Source organism: Corvus kubaryi, unplaced genomic scaffold, assembly GCF_017639235.1.
Source record: "Corvus kubaryi isolate FWS band 111438036 unplaced genomic scaffold, C.kubaryi_AGA036_p1.0 37354, whole genome shotgun sequence".
Classification (NCBI taxonomy): domain Eukaryota; kingdom Metazoa; phylum Chordata; class Aves; order Passeriformes; family Corvidae; genus Corvus; species Corvus kubaryi.
The window spans coordinates 6568862-6590706 of NW_024581116.1; positions in this window are offsets into that span (position 1 = coordinate 6568862).

The window sequence follows — 21845 nt, forward strand, 5'->3', positions numbered from 1 at the left end:
ATATTTAATACCGTTTCCTGGGTCTAATTGCTCCAAAGAAGGAGTGATGAAAGCTAGAGACTCTGTAACAGTAAAAAAGTCTACTTGTGGTTATATCTATTGGTTAAATAAATCCCTCTCTGTGAAGTTCATTTGTTGTGAACTCCTGAAGAAACGAGATATTTCACATCCAGAAAATTTTTAGAGGTTACTGCCGGGTACCGTCAGTGGGAGTTTACTGCTCCTGAGTTACTTGTCCTTCAGGCTTCTTATATTTTCTCTCCAGCTCTCCATACACATGCACAGAGGGATCTCGGGAGATTGGAGCAAGTGGCACAACATGAATGTTCTGGCTCCTTTCACAGGTTTCTACCCCATCTCTGAAGGCAAAGAAATCATGCGTGGTCCATGAAGATGTTTTGCTGTTGTTGAATGAAACACATTTTAAGTGTTATTTAAAACATGTTTTATTCTCCAAATTGTTGAGGGCATCTATGCTTTCAGAGTGTATTTGGGGCAATGAACCCTTGTGGCTTCACGTTAAATCAGAAATCCTGATTTATATTCATCATTGTGCAGCTACTTTTCCACTTTTGAGCAAGTTCTGACTTTTCTTATCTCTCCATAAAAAGGATTATGACAGGAAATTCTTGTCATCAAGACACGTTATATGGCTAATTAACTTATATTTGCAATGTCTTTTTTATGGCACTTGTATGAAAAGCCTTACATTGCTGTTGTAATGAGTTTGCTCTCTTCCTATCAACTGCAAATGAAGCAGTGGCTGTTTGATACTGAAGCATATTTCTACTCTTAATTATGGGCTTGATTATTATCACTCTCAGCTCAGCTTGAAGGTACTCTCTTCTTTGCAATATCCATTTCTCAGGTTTGTGCTGTTAGGTTCAGCTAATTTATTTTTGTAATTGGAAAGGAAGTGAGTTTGAGGAGGCATCACTGTGCTTCATCTTGCCCATCAGGGCTGAATAGCTTGTGGTCATTTGAATGTGTTAAGTATCCTGGAGTGCAGTCAGGAAAAGCACTGTAAAATGTAAATTGCATTGCACCGAAAATGTAGCAGCTGTTAGGAAGAATGAAGAACAGGACTGAAATGAAGGTAAGCCTCCGCTCAAAGGCTGCTCTCAGTGCCATGGGCCTCTCAAACCAGGCACTAATCCATTTCTGACTCCTAGTATTTGCAACATCCTATTTCTTTAATATTATTTGGAAGTTAATTACAGGGCCCATCAGCTTTTTTGGCTCAATAATATTTCAGTGAAAAGTATTCAGGCATTATGTGACTGGTTGCAAGGGAGATTATCAAGAAGTCAGAGAAGTGTAATAATCAAGGGATTTCTCTGTTAATAAAGAACTTGATGAAAAACAAATTAGTTAACAGTATACTGAGTTGAAATCTTGCTGATGGCAAATTTTGAACTTAATTAAAAAAAACCAAACTTGAAGACATTTTAAAGTTTTCCGTAACACCAAAATTAGGTAGGAAATTTGTAAAAGTGTAGGTCTCCAACTCACCCTTTTAGATGTGCAGGTGAACCTCATTGGTATATACTTCATGACTGAACACTTCTGTCATGCTATTTTAAAAATCTGAAACCAGAAAACAGTGTGTTCGAAATTAAAAACTGGATGAATTTATTGTAATGAAATCCACATCTATCCATAGTTGCATTACATCTTATTATGTCTGTTTAGGAATCATGTTAAGGAGAAGCCACAGCCTTGTGCTTTGTTTACTAAGACAATGTGGCTGCCTGTGCTCCTGGTGTGCAGTGGCAGAGGCTGCCATGCAAGTTATGCAAGGTGTTCAATGTCTGGCATCTCAAGGTAGGGCAGGCACAGCTGGGCTGGCATTGCCAGGACCACCCCTACAGCACCCAACTTTCCAGTGTGAACTGAAATCTAGATCCTGCCAGAGCCTTCCACAAAGCAGTAGCTGGGAATCCATGTATCATCCTGCATCCTGCAGACTCTAATTCATGGCTCAGGGGGACAGGCTTTCCCCCCAAAGCACACAAGGATCTTATTTCCACACTGGGTTTCTCCAGAATCATGTTTGGGCTTTTTTCTCTTGCCAAGTAATGTATATTTCAGCCATCATGGTGTTTGTGGGCAGAATAGAGAAGAACTTGTTTTATATTCATGTTTGTGTTCCCAAATGGAACATTCACACAATAATGTTAATGCAGCACAGGAAGATTGTTTCACATTTGCTTTCCTTCATGTGCTGTGTTCATGGATTGTGTGAAGGTTTCCATTGCATGCATTCAGCATGAAGTCATGCATCAGTGCCACAGAATTTCCTTGATTTTGCCTACTACACTTTTCAAATGAATAATATAATGCACATATATTTTGCCTCAGGAAAACAAATGAATCCTTACAAATGCCAACCAGGAAGGGAAGGATATTTTCATCTTGATAATCCCAACCAAAAGTGCTAAAACATCATGGGTTGGGTCCCCAAAAATCATAAACATGTCTTAGAGATCATGAGAGTGGGAAAATTTATAATACCTTGATTTTTTCCTATTTTTCTTTTTTTTACTTTGAGTATTCAGACACACTTGGGATATATTTTCATTATTTTTTTCACTCATGAAGAAGTCTAGAAACTTGTTTTTTGAAAGAAAACTTTCCAACACTTCTGCACATATTTCAGTCAAAAAGTCAGATTTGAATAAATATATCATTACTTATTTTGACCTTCATAATAAGATCATGAAGGCAAGGGGTTTGTCATATTTTTGCAGGCAAAGAAATATGGCACATAATAAGCAAATCAGGATTTTTTAATGGAAACCCTTTTCAGCAAGACATGCAATTCCCTTACAGTCTCCAGAAAATGCCAAGTAGAGGTGAGTTCATTTCACCTAATCCAGATTTGTTGTTTGGGATCTGTAATTGAAGAGATTCATATCACCTAATTCTATCTGTCTTGTAGGTGCCTAGCCTATAAATAATCTGTTCAGGCTCCCCTTATGGTTAATGCAGAGTGACAGGAACCTCCAGGCCGCCATTCATTCTGTCTATCATAGGCGCTTGTTCTGGGGAAGAGCGAGTTTCCTCAGCATCCCCTGATTTTACAGGAAGCTTGGGACAAATCATTCCCACCTGTATCTTTCAGACAGCTGAGGTTAGTTGTGAGGGATCTCACTACAAATCCCTTTCCGAGCAGCACTACCCCTATGTGTGAGCTGGGCTCCCAGTCAGAACTTGAACCAAACCCTGAAGGCCACATACCAACCTGGTTCTTGGTAGTTAAAAATGGATGCAAACTTTTGTGCTTCTGTGCATTTGACAGCTTATGAAACAATTTAGTTTGTAATACATTTGCTTAAATGAAAACCTGATTAATTCCACTGTACTGACTTATTAGAACTAATAGGTTTTGTTACATGTGTTGCAATTTAAGCATTGTTAATTTTTCAGAGCTGAATATCACAAAACATTTGTCATGAATATTTGCACACATTTTAAACAAAATTGTCCTTGGCAGTGTTCGCAACAGTTAAATATTTGATTTTCATGTATATTTGGGTGAGACAATTTTCTTTTCATGAATATCAGCAGAAAGTGAATCTCACATGAAAATCCACACAAATATTTATTTAAGAAAATAGTTGCACCTGCAATATACTTGCCAGCATCTTCAGGAATCACTGAGGTGAATGATCATGCAACCAGCAAAGCCATTTGAAGTGTATTAGTAACTCCTGTAGATGTCACCAGGGAGAAGATAGGAGTGACAGCATTGGGTAGCAGCACCATATTCCATTGAAAAATGCCTCAATTGCCATTTGGTAATACCTAAAGCAATATTATCTAAACATAATAATAACAAAAATATTATCTAAACATAACATTCCAGAATCTCCACATTCAGGGAAACAACTGTGAATCTCCTAGGCTGACCTGCCACTGGGGCATCCAGACTGTGCACTACAAAGTACTCTGTCCCTGCACTGCCTTGGTTCCAGCTATGCAAGCTGTTGCCTGGAGTGAGGCTTCCAGTGTTCCCGTCTGTAGTGGTTTGGTCCAAAATACTCATTACTGTTTATCTTCTGTGAGATAAGAATTAGGAGAAATGCAAAGCAGGCACCAAACTTGAAAGAATATAAAGAAGTTTATTAACAGACCTAAAAGAGGAAAAAAAAATTATACCACACCTTCAGAGCTCTCCTCCTCCCCCCCACCTTCCTCCCTTCTCCCACTGACAATGTAAAAAGACAACCCTTAAGATGTTCAGTCTGTTTACCACTTCCATAATAACCTTTTTCAGTCCATTTAGAAAGAAGAGTCTCTCTTGCTCATGCTAGGAAAACATTATCACAAGACAGCCGCCCACTTCCAAATAACTCTGTTCAGTGCATTTAGGAAGAGGAGTCTCTGCTCGCATGTGAGTCCCTTCCCCTGACTTGCAGCTTTTCCCTCAACTGCTTTCGAGGGTCCACTCTTGAAGTTTTTTGGGGTACAATTTTAAGGTTGAGCCGTTCAGAAACAAAAGTTCTCTTCACCCATCTCTGGGAGCATTTCATCTCTAAGAACAGAGGCCCTTCTCCTTCCCTGGGAGCTAAGGGTTTTCTTCAGCTTCATCTTTAGGACTATCTCTGGGAGCATCTCTAGGAACTGAGGTTTCTCCTTTCCCATTTGGAGCAAAAGTGCTCATCTGGTCCATCTCTAGGAACTGAGGTTTTCTCCTTTCCCGTTTGGAGCAAAAGTCCTCATCGCTTCCATCTCTCCCTGTTCAAACTTCTCATGAAATTACAGCTGCGTCAGCATCTGCCTATCTCAGTGCAGGTGCTTTTGCTTACGAGTTGAACACTCCACCCCCCATATCTTCATGAAGTTGCAACGGGATACTCTGATATATCATAGCTTCACGAAAGAATTTCAGCTTTAAGCATCTCCTCTTTTTCTTCTCTCAGGTTTTCAGCTCTTCACAGCAATAAAAGGGTTAATCTCACCTCGGCCTTGCAGCTCGAATGTGGCTTATCGCTGTTGGTCACCTGATCTCTGCCGGACATCAGTGCTGCTTTTTGCTGAAATCTTGGCCTCAGTGCGGGGGGGAGCCGAGCCGCTCTGTCTGCCCACAGCCCTGCTAGGGGGGCTGGAGGGGGGTTCCACAGGTGGAAACTGGGCCCATCGGCTCCAGGATGGCTGTATCTCGGCCCAGCCTGGCCTGAGCAGGACCTGGCCGGGCCCGCTGGCCCCCACTTGGGCCCCGCGGCCACCTGTCCCAGCACCGGAAACGAGAGAGAGCTTGGGGGGGGAGTTTGTCTATTCTTAAGTGTGGATCACAGAGATGGTCACAACTTTAAGTGGCTAAAAGAATTGTCCATATTCAAACCGGCCAGCTGATAGGTTCTGTCAGGTCATGGGGGGAAACTGTAAGAAGAACATCACTTCTGAGACTCAGCTTGCTAACCTATGACACCGTCTGACACAGAGGGAGTGGGGGCAATATTGAACGTGTCAGAGGGCGACAGCTTTTGACACCAGTTTTTCATGTGGCACAATGCTTGATACTCATGCTATCAAACTTTGGATTTCCATGGCAAAGGTATTTGCACCTAACCTAGATTACTCTCTTTAACTACAATTACATGATCAAATAACTCATGTTTCCTCATTGCTTTGAGAACCTGTTTCCTTCTTCATATAAACCAGTTGAATATTCTTTCACTTGAGCTTGTTGCTTTCTAAGAGGACCCAAGGTCAATCTGGGGATGGGAAGCCCCAGAGACAATTTCATATAAGCAATAAGTGATTGTGGAGGACACAGCTCTCAAGTCCAGGAGGACAGGTAGCACAACTCCAAATCCCTTTTCAGATTGCAGAGCACATACCGTTATCCTCCTGATACTAAAACTTGTGACCCAGCCACCATGTCATTTCAGTCATTTTGATTTAGGAAAAAAAATCACAAAGATAATCATGATCTTTTAGGGCCAAGTGCTCAAATCTGTGAAAGCAGACTGTTTGTGCTAAAGTGGGCAGCCCTGAGCAGTGTGGACATGATACTCCCAAGTACAATAGTCTTCAGATGCATGAATGGGGCTATTACTCCCCATTTTCAATAAAGGGGTTGTAGGCACCTGCATCATTAATAACTAAGGATAGGTGAGAGGATTCCCTATTGCCTTGGATGACACATCTCTGTTTCTGCCTTTTCAGGCGAGGGAAAACCATTAGGAAGAAGATCAGGCCAGTGGGATGAACCAGCAGCTGTTGAGTGAGGAATACACTGGCAGTTTCTCAGGACTAAAGAGAGCTGGTGCATGAATCCAGTGCCTGCTGCTCTTTGAGCTACTGCCTGGACCAATAAACCTCCTGTTAAAATGAGCCTGCTGTGACTGTTTTGTTGGTATTTTTAATTTAAACAATAGCTAATTAAATATGAAAGCAATTAGTATTTCTGTTCAAACAGCTGTCATGTAATGTCTGGTGCTGCAGTTATGATTCCTTAGCAGCACTGCAAATGGTTTAGAAGCAAAGACTTTTGGGGAGTGGAAGGGGAAATAGAGCAATATTTACTATGGGCATTGAAAACTGCTGGCAGTTGTGTTTAGCTTTTGCTGCACCAATTTACAAGCATGTGGGATGCTTATAAATATATTTTGGATTGTCGTGAAATCTTAAGTAACATTAAAATAGACATGAGGGAGAGAAGTACAGTTGTTGATGTTGTCTTCCAGCTTTACCCGTGGAAGATTTTCCTACACAGGGTCTCAAAATGTCAGCAGAGAACAAAAGTATCATGGTCTTCTTCAACACTTGATGTTCTTCATACAGATCAGTTTGATGACAGCAAAAAAAGGACAGTAAGGAACTAGTGAGGTGTGAAATCATCTGTAATTCCTGTTCTCCTCTTGGCAGCAGACTGTAGTTTACATAAGGAAAAGTTAAAGCACTCTTAGCTTTCCTACATGTTCTACCCTACCCCATAAGGTAGTGAAGCATCAGGGCTCTCCAGGGATGTGGTTTTCCCAAAGACATCCTGGCAGTGGCAGGATCAGCAGCAGCCTGGGTGCAGACAATGAAGGGAGCTTCTCGTTTCTACCCTGGCAGCGTGCATCTCCTTTCACTCCTCACAGCCCTACGTGCTCCTGCAGCCCATAGCTGCAGGCAGGTATGTCTGCAGCAGTCTGTAGGATGCACACGTTTTCTCTTCTGTCCTTGTCCAGTGTTCCGGCATTGGACCGTGCCCTTGCAGCTTTTTAAAATCCAAATTTGTACAACTTCTACATTTGCTATGAGGATCTGTATCCTGGCCAACTGGAGTGACACACTTGCCACTCATTCTACGTGTAGTTCAACCTGTATTTTTGTATTCTGAACTGTTAAGTGCACTTGATCAGAATTTTTTTTCAAAAACTAATAGCAAGTGTTCCAAAATATTTTAGGTTCTTAATGATATTATCATGACTTTCTGTGTTGAACCATGTACTAACTTAATGATACATTTAAACAGAACTGCCATTATTACAAATTCAATTTTTGTATAAGAATATGGGCAAAAAATATTCTTAAAGCAGACCTCTAGCTGGTCTAAATCAGCACAGTTTCCTACAAATTAAAAGCTCAATTTCGTTTACTGTGACTTAGAACCCAGCCTACTTCTGCTTTGGTTGGCAAGCATACAAAAGAACCTCATTACTTCCAAGTTTTTTATTGTGAATAAATAATTGGCATTGATCTATGTTCAGTCACCTATGCATTTTTAAACACTTGTTTACTAAACAACCTCTACGGTTTAAAAACAAGAAAAAACTTCACTGAAAAATGAATCAAATCTCCATATAAAATCAACCTATGGAGTTTAGAGGTAAGGTGAGTGAAGTTCATTTAATTAAAAGATTGCTTGAGGGGAGACATTGGCAGATCAATTTTTTAAGTTTGTGGAATTATGCACTGATATGCAAGTTTAAAGCTGCTGCCTCTGATTGCAGAATATAACAAATGGGAAACATTATATATTTATGAACCATTCAATGTCTTCCCCCCCCTTTTTTGACTGGTTTATTGGAAAAGAAAAAAAATATCCATTCCAAGTTGTGACAGCCCGAGTTAAACAGACATTACCAAAATATATATAAGAAGGTGTTAACGTACTTTTCAACATGAAATTCTAATTGAAACTTCCACACAGTGGAAGCCAGGGAGTAAGTTTATGGCCTGGGGACATGCAGAAACTGCTTTATAAGAAATTGCCTTTTTGATAGTGAATATTAACTGATTATTTTTTAGGTTCATAATTTATTGAATACGTTTCTTCCATTTATTTGTACTTGGGGAATTTTCAGAACTTCCTGGATCTTTGAACCTTTTAGTTTCTTATTAAGGGGTATATGTAAAAAAATATGCGCAGTGGAAATGTTAAAAAAGTTTTAGTAAGAAAGAGTCCTTTTAACTAATCAGTAGTCTGAGGACCAGAGTTCTGCCAGTGCATATCCTTAAGCCACAACACATTGAGATACAAAGGATTTGGAAAATTCTATAAAGCCTATAACAATAATAATTGTGAAAAATGCAGTACCTTGGAATTTTAAATATTAGTACAGTGATCATATAAATGGCCTTTTATGGGTACACATAAAACTGTATTATTTTTATTAATATTACTATTATTGTTTATTATTATTGCAGTATACCACACCACGTGCTCTAGTTAAAGGTCCCTTTGCATTTCCATTAAATATCCCATTTTTGGTAGGGTTTATGACAGTCATTAAAATTCTCCACAGGCTAGAAATTGGCAAAGGAACTCACATTCTAAAGTAATATGTTTAATGAGAAAAAAAGGAACAAAATTAATCTGGTTGGTTAGAAAAATGGTTGGGGAAACTCACAACTTCATTAAGTAATATCTGAAGTTTGTTTATTACAATTCTATTTTTAAATATCTCTTGTTGTTTGGAAGCAAAGCAATGAGCCTATTCTTTGATACTCTCAGTTTTTGCCTGGGGACTAGGAAGTGATTTACATCCATTCAAACTTGTGCAAAACACTTTATTTAAATTTATGGTATCTTACATGAGGTTCACATATCTGAATTTCGAACATGCAGGACAACAAGAAATCAGGCTTCTTGACTTATGGAGCTAAAGCTCTACTTGTCAAGTTTGTCTGTCATACTATGTTGGAACACAGGGCAGAAATCCTAGAACCAGCACTGCTGCAAACCAATATGTATAAACACAGAGCTGCTTTTATTGATCATTCTTTATTGCAACTCTCCCTCATCTTTTGTCTGACTCCTAACAATATGAATTTCTTCTTCTTATATAACTACCTTAGTGTGGATGTATGAAACATTTAATTGTTAAGGTTTTCAGTTATAAAGAGTCACAGGATCATCAGTGTTGGTCTTCAGGGTGTCTGTAGTCCAACCTTTTGCTGAAAGCAGGATCAGATTGCTCAGAAAGGCTGCTTAGATCTTTAACCAGTCAGTCTTGAAATGGACAGAGACTGCAGGACAGAGACAGGCAGCCTGTTCTAGTGCTGACCTCCCCTTGAAAACTTTTAGTTGGGGTGAACAAGCCCAGCTCCCTCAGCCTCAGTACTACAGCAAGTGCTCCAGCCCCTGACCATCTTGGTGGTCCCCCACTGGACTTACTGCAGTTTATCAGTCTTTCTTTTATTATAATACCCCAAAGTGGATGCAGATCCAGTCTGAGACATGAGGAGAAGAGGACAATCACTTCTCTCATCTCCTGGCTGTTCGTGTTCATGTAGCCCAGAGTGCTGGTGGCCCCTGTTGCTGCTGTGGTGCCCTGCTGGCTTGTGCAGCTCCCTGTCCATCTGTCTCCATGGGGTCTTTTCTGTGCAGCAGGTCCCCAGGTTCTGTGACTGAAAGGAGGTTTTCTTTTCCAGGCACTGGGGAGAAAGACATTTGCTTTCTGTGGGTAATGACTGGTTTGTTATTTAACCTCTTGAGAATTTTTGTTGTTTCTCCCACTCACTGCCCTGAGTTAACCAAATTATCTTCTCCTAAACCCAGCAAATGGACTATAGCTACAGATATTTCAAAGCCTGGCCATAAATCAGGCAAGATTGAAATATTTTTATATTGTTATATTTCTACAGATAATAATCAAAATTACTACATACCTCCCTTCCATTGCAACCAAATTGTTCTAAATTGTCCCTCTGTGCCGAAAGATGAGTCGGTGAGGTAGATATCCAGCAAGAAGCTTTTGAAGGAACTAACGAATAAAAAGAGGATGTATCATCTTTGGAAAGAGGGTCAGGTATCTCAGGAAATATTTAAGGGGGGTTTTAGGGCATATAGAAAAAAAATAGAGAGGCCAAAGCTCAGTTAGAACTTAATTTGTCGACTTTTGTGAAGGATAATAAAAAATGTTTTTACAAATATATTAATCGCAAAAGGAAGGGTAACAACTTTGTTTCTCTACTGGATGCAGGAGGGAATCTAGTTACTGCAGATGGGGAGAAGGCGGAGGTGTTTAATGCCTTCTTTGCCTCAGTCTTAAGTGGAAAGATGGTTTGTCCTCAGGACAAGTGTCCTCCTGGGCTGGTAGATGGTGTCAGGGAGTAGGATGGTCCCCCTGTTATCCAGGAGGAAGCAGTCAGAGAACTGCTGAGCTGCGTGGATGTTCATAAATCTATGGGACCAGATGGGATCCATCCCAGGGTGATGAGGGAGCTGGCAGATGAGCTTGTGAAGCTGCTCTCCATCATTTACCAACAGTCCTGGCTCACTGGTGAGGTTCCAGATGACTGGAAGCTGGCCAGTGTGACGCCCATCCACAAGATGCGCCGGAAGGAGGATCCTGGAAATTATAGGCCAGTCAGTCTGACCTTGGTACCCAGTAAGGTAATGGAACATTTTGATTGCCATCACACAGCACCTACAGGATGGCTGGGGGATCAGACCCAGCCAGCATAGGTTTAGGAGGGGTAGGTCATATTTGACAAACCTGATCTCCTTTTGTGACCAGGTGACCCGCTTGGCGGATGCAGGAAAGGCTGTGGATGTTGTCTATTTGGACTTCAGCAAGGCCTTTAATACTGTCCACAGTAAACTCCTGGAAAGGCTGTCAGCCCACAGCTTGGACAGGTGCACTCTTTGCTGGGTTAAGAACTGGCTGGATGGCCGGGCCCAGACAGTGCTGGTGAACGGTGCTGCATCCAGTTGGCGGCCAGTCAGTAGTGGTGTCCCTCAGGGATCTGTGCTGGGGCCAGTCCTGTTTAATACCTTCATTGATGACCTGGATGAGGGGATTGAATCCATCATCAGTAAATTTGCAGATGGCAGTAAGCTGGGAGTGTGTGTTGATCTGTTGGAAGGTAGGAGGGCTCTGCAAAGAGACCTGGAATGGTTGGATAGATGGGCAGAGTCCAATAAGATGAAGTTTAACGAGTTCCAAGTGCCAAGTCCTGCATTTTGGCCACAATAACCCCCCACAGTGCTACAGGCTGGGGACAGAGTGGCTGGACAGTGCCCAGATAGAAAGGGACCTGGGGGTACTGGTTGACAGCTGACTGAAAATGAGCCAGCAGTGTGCCCAGGTGGCCAAAAAGGCCAATGGCATCCTGGCCTGTATCAGGAATAGTGTGGCCAGCAGGACCAGGGAAGTCATTCTTCCCCTGTACTCGGCACTGGTGAGGCCGTACTCACCAGCGTGAGTACTGTGTCCAGTTCTGGGCCCCTCAGTTCAGGAAGGAGATTGAGATGCTTGAACATGTCCAGAGAAGGGCAACAAGGCTGGTGAAGGGCTTGGAACACAAGCCTTATGAGGAACAGCTGAGGGAGCTGGGGGTGTTTAGCCTGGAAAAAAGGAGACTCAGGGGTGACCTTATCACTCTCTACAACTTCCTGAAAGGTGGCTGTAGTCAGGTGGGGGTTGGTCTCTTTTTCCAGGCAACAACTGACAGAACAAGAGAACACAGTCTTAAGCTGTGTCAAGGGAAATTTAGGTTGGATGTTAGGAAAAAGTTTTTTACTGAAAGAGTGATAAAGTATCGTCTGCCTGGGGAGGTGGGGAGTCACCATCTCTGGATATGTTTAAAAAAAGATTGGATGTGTGTCTTGGTTTCTGGAGACAAAATTTTAGGAGGAAACGCTCCGGAATGGGCACCTTCTCCAAAGGGAAGGTGCCTCCTCATTTCCTTCTCCAATGAGACAAATTGATAACAGCAGGTTAAAGTGGAAAAAAAATGAACTGTTTATTAACACAGAAAAAAACAGGGCAGAACAGAAAAAAACCCTCAAAATACAACAAATGCCCAGAGAAGGAATAAAACACATGGGCTGACAACTGGTCAGCCCCAGTCTCTGGGAAGAGGAAGGGGAAGGGGAAGGGGAAGGGGAAGGGGAAGTGGAAAGGGAAAGGGAAGGGGAGTCCACACAGCAGCCTGGAGCAGGGCAGATAAGAAAAAAAACCCTGTCGACTCTCTGGCGACGGTCCTTCTCCCCACAGCAGGCAAAACTGGAGAACAGATGGCAAGAAAACCCACTGCGTCTCCGGCACTGGTCCTCCTCCTCGCAGCAGGCGAAGCTGGCGGACCTCTGCATCCCCTTGCTCAATGGCTTGGCCCTCCCCGGGGTTCAGACCAGCCGGGGCCACCCCGCGTGCCTGCTGGGGCCAACCCCACAGGCTCCCTGGATGGGAGAGAAGGGAAGGAAGGCAGGGAGGCCAGGGGAGGGAAGGAAAAAAAACCAAACAAAACCTTTTTTCCAGCTAGTGGGAACAAAAAACCACCAAGAAGCAGTGCAGTGCCCTCCCTCCAGAGTACAGTGGAGAGGCATTGTAGCCGGAGCCGTTGGGCCGAGCCGTTGAACCGACCCACACCCGGTCCTGCAGCTCCAGCCCCGCCCCTGCCCCCCAGGTCCATCCTAAAGATACAGTGTCCTTGGGCATTAAGCGGTTAAGGAATAAAGATGGTTAAGGAATAAAGCAGCCTCATAACATCACCCTGGGACAATGTGGCACTCAGTGCCATGGTTTAGTTGAGATGGTGGTAGGGCGTGGTTTGGACTCGGTGATCTTGAAGGTCTCTTCAAACATGGTGATTTGGTGATTCTGTGAAAATAAAGCCTTCATATAAATATATTTACCAAAACCTGATAATTTTGTTTTGTTTCACTCTAATCTGCACTGAGGTATCTATTGACAAGAACATGAGTTATACTCACTTTCAGGGATGAGTTGTAACACCAGGTCATTGATAAAAACTTGCCAAAGCCCAGACAAATAATACTTTTCTCATTTTATCCACAAATCCAGTAATTTGTTGTAGCATAGAAAGCAGTCAGGTTGTTCAAACATTTTTTAACCCTTGAGAAATCCATTCTGACTGTTCCCTGTAACCTTTTTCTCCTCCATCTGCCCAGAAATATGTTAAAAGAACATTTGCTCAGTGATTTTTCTAAGGACAAAAGTGATGCTGACTGATTGTTCCAAATTTCCCCTTTGGCTTTTCCTAAAGATGGTAATGTACAACTTATTTATAAAACTGACTGTATAACAACTATTACACCAGGCTACATCTGCAACACACTGATTTAAATAATTTGAAATGGAATATGCATTTCTTCTATGTAAGTGATTATAAGGAAACAAACCTTCTTTTGCTCTATTGTGCAGGGAAGAACAAGACATAGTATGTGACTGGGAACCCTCAGTTTATCAGAATATATATTACAAACACTGAGTGAGTATTACTGATGGCAACAAGATTCCTGGACCCAAAGAACCTTTGCAAATTGGAAATAAATTTATGTATGTGCACCAGAAAATCTGTTTGTGTTTGTGTGTGCATGCTTGAAATATTTTACGTTCTGCCATTTAAACACCTTATTACACCAGTTGGAGAAGCCATTTATTCTGGTTTTGGATCTAAGAACATTGGAATGATGGAGGTTTTTCACTCAAGGGGTACTGTCCCTTGGTGTCACAGGCATAACATTATATCATCAATTTCACAACACAATCAAACTCTTACATTATTTTATACATACCTAGTGGATGTGATTTATTTCCCTTTCTTTTCACAAGCTTCCTTGTGTGTAAAGACTGCTGTATCACCTGCAGTATGAATATCTTTGGTTTAATCAGTAACTCCTCTTCCAGTGTCACTGCCTCTTTCTTCAAGTCAAGTGCCTAAGAATCTGAACAATGTTCTAGATGAACACTCAGTAGTGCCTCAAACACTGACGTCAGTTTTTTCTTTTCTTTCCTAGATAAACCCGTCCTTCTATATTATATGGTATTATTTCATTTTCAAGTAATTTTCCCATGATTGATCAGAATTCCAAAGTGTTTTACTTCCTCTGTGTTTTCTAGTTGATGGTTCCCCACCTTACAGAAGAAGTTCTTGTTAAACTACGTGCGCTCTCTCACACTTTGTACAAATTTACAATAAATATTTCTAATATCTTTCAGTACAGTCTTCAAGCTCCTTTTACCAACAATGGCTTCTAACATTGTGCATTAGCAGCAGACTTGTGTCAAGATCAGTAATAAAGATATTATGATAAATTTCTTAAGCATTAGTTCTGGAAAAACCTCAAGAATAATACTTGATTCAACTTTTAAGTTATTCCTAACCTGTAAAAGTCAGTAATATTTTTTCACTACCCTCTTATGTTGTTCCATTTGTTTGCATCTAATTCTTACACTAATCTGTGTCTTCTGCATTTTAACCAATGATTTCCCATATGGCAACATGTCAAATGATTTACTGAAGTCCAGTTATATTAAACCTATTGCCTTTCCTTTATCTAGAAAATCAATTAACTCATCAAAAAGAAATATCTGCTGAGGCTAATGTGATCTATCTTTGGTGAATCCATGTGACGTTTTACCCTATTTCCCATTTACTTCCATATATTTAATTATTCTTCCTCTTAAAATATCTTCTTACTCCTGGATAATGTGGCAGTCAAATTAATGGGCGTAAATCTGTCCAGATTACTTTCTTTCCTATTCCAAAGTCTACTAGTAGAAGTAGCAGTAGTTTTACTACTAGTAGTAGTATTTCTCGACATCACTTTTTCTTCATAATTATTGTAACATTTAGAGAAAAGTAGATATAGTAAAATGCTTCAGTGCCGTTCGTGCTAGCTCTCTCTGCCTGCCCCGGGCGGGGGCTGGATGGAGACCAGTCATGGTGCACTGGAGAATGGGCGAATCCCCAGCTAGGGTTTGCCTCGCACCCCAATGACTAGTGCGTGCAAAGGAGGTAGGATAAAGCAGAGGGACTCCTTCGTGGGGAAGGGGTTTATTCTGGAGTAAAAATCCATGGAGAGAGCCCAAGCCACTTGCCTGGCAGGACGGTTTTGTACCCCAACAAGCAGGCGTGGAAAACACACAGCAACCAATGATACATCAGCCAGGGGGTGTTACAGGGGCGGGGAGAAGAGATTACAGCAAATGGGGAAGGGGTAGGCAGGGAGGAGTAACAGAGACCAATTAGCCACCAAATAACCTAGATCTCTCTGGAAAAGTGGCCAGATGTGAGAAATATGGGGAAGGGAGAGCTGCGGTGACTGGTAAGGCACAGACTGATGTATTTTTCATGGCTTTTTGGGTGTTCTGTTAAGGCTTTGGGCTGTAGAAACATCAAACCACTGGACCTTTTGGTCCCCTGGTCTGGCTGAACACGGCTTTGGCCATGGTTCACCGCAACAGTAAAAGTCCTTACTAGTATTTTCCTGGGATGTCTGCTGATTAAGAGAAAGCATAGAATCATAGAATATCTCAAGTTTCAAGGGACCTGTAACCTACCAAAAAATAAACCACATGACTAAAAGCATTGTCCAGTTTCTCCTTGAGTTCTGACAGGTTTGATGGCATGACCACTTCCCTAGGGAGCCTGTTCTATGGAATCTTGGAATGGTTTGGGTTGGAAGGGACCTTAAAGATCATCTAGTTCCAACTCCCCTGCCATGGGCTGGGACACGTTTCACCAGACCTCATCCAATGTGGCCTTGAACACTTCCAGCAACGGGACATCCACAACTTCTTTGGGCAGCCTCTTCTAGTGCCTCACCACCCCCACAGTAAAGAATTTTTTTCCTAATATCTAATCTAAACCTACTCTCTGTCAGCTTGAAGCCATTCCCCCCTGTCCTGTCACTCCATGCCCTTGTAAATAGTCCCTCTCCATCTGTCTTGTAGGATCTTTTCAGGTACTGGAAGGCTGCTCTTAGGTCACCCTGAAGTCTTCTCTTCTCCAGGCTGAACAATTCCAGTTCTCCCAGCCTTTCCTGACAGGAGAGGTGCTCCATCCCTCAAATCATCTTGGCGACCCTCCTTTTGAACTCTTTCCAATAGGTCCATGTCTTTCTTGTGCTGAGAACCCCAGAGCTGGATGGAGCACTGCAGGAGGGATCTCACCAGAGCAGATCAGAGGGGCAGAATCACCTTCCTCATGTATTCCTTCCAGTATCTCTTTAACATGAACTGATGATACCAAGACATATTCAGAAGAGAAGAAAAAATATTCATCATTATCTTTAAGTTAAACAACCATAATACTGAGATGCTAGCCCAAGATATCACATCTTTATGATCTGTAAATTTATGACTTTAATTGCATATAGATAATTACATATATCAAAAATATGAGGATAAAAGATTAAAGATGATTAATTTTCATATCAAAATTTGTGCTTAGATTTAGATAAAAATCACTCTGCATATTATTTTCGAGGAATATTTATTGTATTACACAGTGTCATTTAATCAGCCTGTTCTAGCCCTTGGAGTTATGGTACAATTCACTGTCCAGTAAACTTTCATCTTCCTTATGAAATTGGTAAGTACTCATAGGTCCTTCTGTACATTGATTGTAATGTTTGAATGAGTGGAGGACCAACATGATGTGAGGGGTGTTCTATGGCATAAAGCCTTAGCTGCGTCCCATCTGTGTGTCTGGACAAAGTGTGAGTGTAAATTCTTCCTCTTTCTCCCTCATACTCTTGCTCTTGTGAAAAAAAACCCCAGATGCATTGGTCAGAAAGGATATTTATAGAACAATCATGTATAAATGACATTTTATGGGACAGTGAAGAGGAAAATGGAGGAAAATATGTCCTAAATATTCCTGTCAGCTGCTCCAGACCTTCTAGGAGAGTTGATCCAAGTTTGTTTGGTATCAGGGTGATTTAGTGGCAGGGGGGTAAGAGGATAACACCAGAGCAGGGATGCAGTGGGAGGAGCAACCTCCATATAAACATACCTTGCTGCAGATCTGGCCTTAATCACCTGTGCTAGTTTCCTGTGTCTTCAGTCCTGATATGTGGAAATGGCATAAAAACTTTCTTATCCCAATGGGTGTTCTGAGGGTAATTGCAGTGAGGCTTGAAAAGACTCATATCCTGTCACAGTACGGGCTGTACAAGCAGTTAAGACACTGGGAAAATTGCACAGTGTGATAAATATTGACCCTTTAAATAGCATTAGAAGTACAATCATTCCAGTGCGTATCCAAAATAATGTAAGTCAACACACTGGAGGGTGTTTTTCTGAATACCAGTGAGTCCATTTCGCCATTACTGTGTTCTGTATGATGGTGAATTTTGTTTACCACAAGTCTGCAAATAATTTCTGCCCATAAAAATGAATTTTCCTCAAAGTATATTCAAAATTATGTGTTAATTTTGCCAAAGGAAAGTATTTTACTATCTACTTTAATAAGGTATCAAATTCTAAAACTATGAATATTCTTTTTGAATGTAGGCCTGATGAGGCAGTTTGAGGGTAGGACTGGGAATCATGGTTACAATTATTTTAGATGGAAAAAACAAGCACAGTAGACATACCTGCAAATGAGAGATAGAAGACAAGGATGAAGTCATATGCAATGTTTGTTGTTAATCCCTGACAGGAAACATACTATACCAGCAGCACTCTGGTAGCACACAGTGTCAGCCGGGCTTTACTTCCTAACCACAGCTGAAGTCTATGGTCCAATATCCTGGCCCACTGCACATATTTTCAGCTTTATTTAGGGAATAAAACAAAGTATTTAAAACTCGTTTTTATTTCTTCTTGTGTTTAGTGTGAAGTTAAATATAATTCCAGTTTTGAGCAGTTTGCAATTGATAATAAACATAGTTACAAGCTGAAAGGATGTTTTCCCTTGTACAACTATAGCAATATTTTAGGATATTTCACAGTACTTTTCATGCAGTCAGAACATTGAGTGTGCCCTTTCCTTTCTTTCCTTCCATTACTGCATCCTCCAAAAACACTAACCCATAGGAAATAAAAGTATTGTCCAAAAGCAGATAGGAAGGAGACAGAGTTAGACTCTAAAGATGACAAGAGATGACTCATTCTGATCTACTCTGGTAAAACATTGCAATAGAATTTGCTAATAATATTTGCCACTGTACAGTGGATACTTTTGAGTTTTTTCCTCGTGGGAAATCCATAGGGAGTCTTCATATTTTGTCTGTCAAAACTATGATGTTTAATTTAATCTAAAGCCAGATACACTCTCCAACTGAAAGAGCTGTAAGGAGTGTAACAAGAGGAAGAAGTAGAAGGAGGGATTTTTTTTTTTTTTATCTCACCTGAAGAAATATCTCAGACACATTTCTGAGGTTGGATTCCCTATGGCTACGTCTACACTAATAAACTAAAATGTCCTTGGGAATATTTCTTGCCAACTGGCAGGGAGGAGCTAAGATCTACCTCAGACTCTGAAAACAGAGTGGCTCTGTGTAAACTGCCCATTGGAAATGGTGCTTAAAAATATACTGCCTCCAAGGACTATTTAGGAAATTTCAAACTGGGACAAACCCAAAGCAAGTCAGACACTGTTCTAAGTATTAACAGTGGGAGGTATTGATAATATAGATGCTTGTATTGGAAAGTCCAAAAATGTACTGGGTGGTAATTTGGTGGTATAGACATAGTCCCAAAGTGCATGTAACAAAATGTCATGGTTTAATTCATGCTGCATCTTAACTGAAAGAACTGAGATGTTTGTAAATCCAGAGTGCATCCCCAGTCATCCAGCAGTAGGATATTATCTGAACTAAGGAACTGCTGGGTCACAGAACTAATGTCTTGTATTTTCGGTATTGGCTTCCTTGACATACAAGCGGCAGTCAGGCTTTATCAGAAGTTGAAAGGATTCTACTTTAGTTTCCAAAAGAGTAATGATATAGCAAAGTTCCTAACTGTAGCATCCACTATAATGGAAAGATTTAAAATGTAGATAAAAGGAAAATAACTTTTTATTATACCTCTGCAATTTCTCCTAAAAATATGCCAATACAACAACAACACAAAAATAAACCAAAAAAGCCAACCAGCTGGCCAACTGACTGACCAACCAAAATGACCCCAAAACCCCACCAAAATTAATCAATATCTGTTTTTTCCTGCAAGCAGAAGTCTGAGCCGGGTGGGGTTTTTTTGTCTCTTATTTATTGCAACAATGAGCAGATAGATGATATTACTCCTTGGAAATTGCATATTTGGAAGGGAAAGTGTCTGCATGTAACAAGCACACACACACAAAAAAAAAAAAGGTAAAAGAAAAAATAAAACCCTAAACATCGGGCAAAGATAAGGGATATCACAATGTCAATGTTTGTGGAGGTCAGCACACTTCAGAAGTGACAGAAGAGTATTTATCCAGACCTAAACAAAACAATCATCACCACAGAGGCAAAATGCAGCTGAAAATGCCACATGAAATAGTCAGCTTGATGCACTGATAACCTTTGTTAGCCAAAAGAAGGAAGCAAAGACTTTTTGTTCACGTGAATCTCATTTCTAGTGAGCGTCACAGGTGTGGTGAAGAACCTCCACCCGACAGTTGTGTGAGGAACACAGCAGTCACTGCCTGGTTCTGTTAATAATTAATGAGAAAATACCTACAGTGCCACCCACAGGCACCTGAGATTTCTCCTGGTTACTAAACAGGTTCCCTCCTTGCACTTCTAATCAAAATGGAATTGCTAAACAGTTGTGGGTTTTCTTCCACTGGACTAAATCACCCTATGACAAACTTTAAACTTTGTCCGACCATTAAAAGATAAACAGAAAGAAGAAAACAAAAAACAAAAACAAACAAACAAAAAAGAGGAAATAAAAAATAACTATTTTTAAGGTCTATCACTGTTTTCAAGCTTAGTGCTGGCATGCTTGCCTAAAGCTATCTACTAAACTGGGATGAGTAGTCAACATCTGTTCTGAATTATTTATTTATTTTTGATTGCAGAAAATTGGCAGCTCCAATGTCTCTAAGAGAAGGATAATTGTAATTATCTATGATGTTGTGAAAACTGTTTCAATGGCTCAGCAGTTACTGAGGGCCTGGGGTTTTTTCCTCTCCTTCCAGCATATATATTCCTCTGTGTGTATATGGATATGGAAAAAAAAAACTTTCAGGTTCTTTTTGTAAGTTGTATGTGATTTTTTCCCACACTATACCACTTTGAATGCACTATAATGTTTTGCTAATTAGGGGCTCCAGAACATGCATTTTAAATACACTACTTATCAATAAACCTGATGAAATGGTTATTAGTACAAGGTCTCCATCTTTCAATATGTTGTGCTTGAAAGGACTGTTGTACCTGTGTGCACTTGGAATGACTAATATAAAGTGCAGAGTTAAATATTGTATATATTCTAGTAACCGGTTATATATATTTACCAAAAATGTAAAAATGCTGATCTCAAATTTCTGTCATTTTGCAGGAAGAAGAATCAAATATCAAATCCAAGAAGTGAGTCATTTTCTCAGAAACCCATTTTTAGTGCTATTTGAAATAAAACCAAATAAAATTTATAGTGATTGTTTCACTGAAGCTTATGCCTCCAGATCATCATCCAGGACTACCGGAATTCTTATTTCCTAGCTTTATGAAAAATATAGAAAGATTGAGAAAAGAACTGCTTGCCCTGAAATGAAAGAAAAATGGAGAAGGTATTGCCTTATATATATCTAGGAAAAAATACATCAAATATGAACACAGAGGAAAGTGAAATATGGAATTATCAAATATCCATGGATTGAGATAAAAGGCATACCTGACTCCTATAGATGGCCAAGTCCAGGGAATGTGTTGATGAGGAATTGTTAACCACATAACAGTGACATATAAATATAAAGGCTGGTGGGACGGAGGGATTTGAACTAACTTAACATCTGATGGATAAGGAAAATATCAGGAGAGAAATGCTAGGTCTGTACTAATAAACCGAACAGTGCCAGGGATCATCCTCTGACACTGAGGCCAACTGGCACAGTCTGTCACATCCACGCTGTTAAACTCTCTCAGCCTCCAGCACAACACGGTCAGATCTGTTCCGCCATTTGGGAATGGTCCCCAACCTGTACTAACTATTGAACTACATCCAGAAATTTTCTGTCTAGTTGGCTGTGGCCAGAAGCATGGCCATTGTAACAATTTGCCAGCAGAGATGAGAATCCCAGTGCTGGTTCTAGCTCCAGTTCATCAGCTTATTATCTGTGCACAGCTATGTTTTCCAAAAATCCTTATATTTTATCAGGGAGAAAATGTATTGAAAGTACTTACTGGTACATGATACTAGAAAAGACCAAATTTAAAAGACCTTTCTCTCAAATATGTTTGTTATGAAAACAAATTCATCATTATCAAGTTGACAACAAAATAGGAAAATAGTCAAAGTAAGGAAAGAAGAGATCAGAGTTAATTGGATATACTATCTTTCTATAGCTGAAAGACACCCTCAAATAGCTTAAAATGTTAGCCAAGGCACAAAAAAATTATTTCTGAAAGGTATGAAGAAGAGATGATTCAGAAAACAAAAGAATAACCAGTGGCAAAATACCGATATTTAGAATGGCAGAAAGGAGATCCCAAGGAC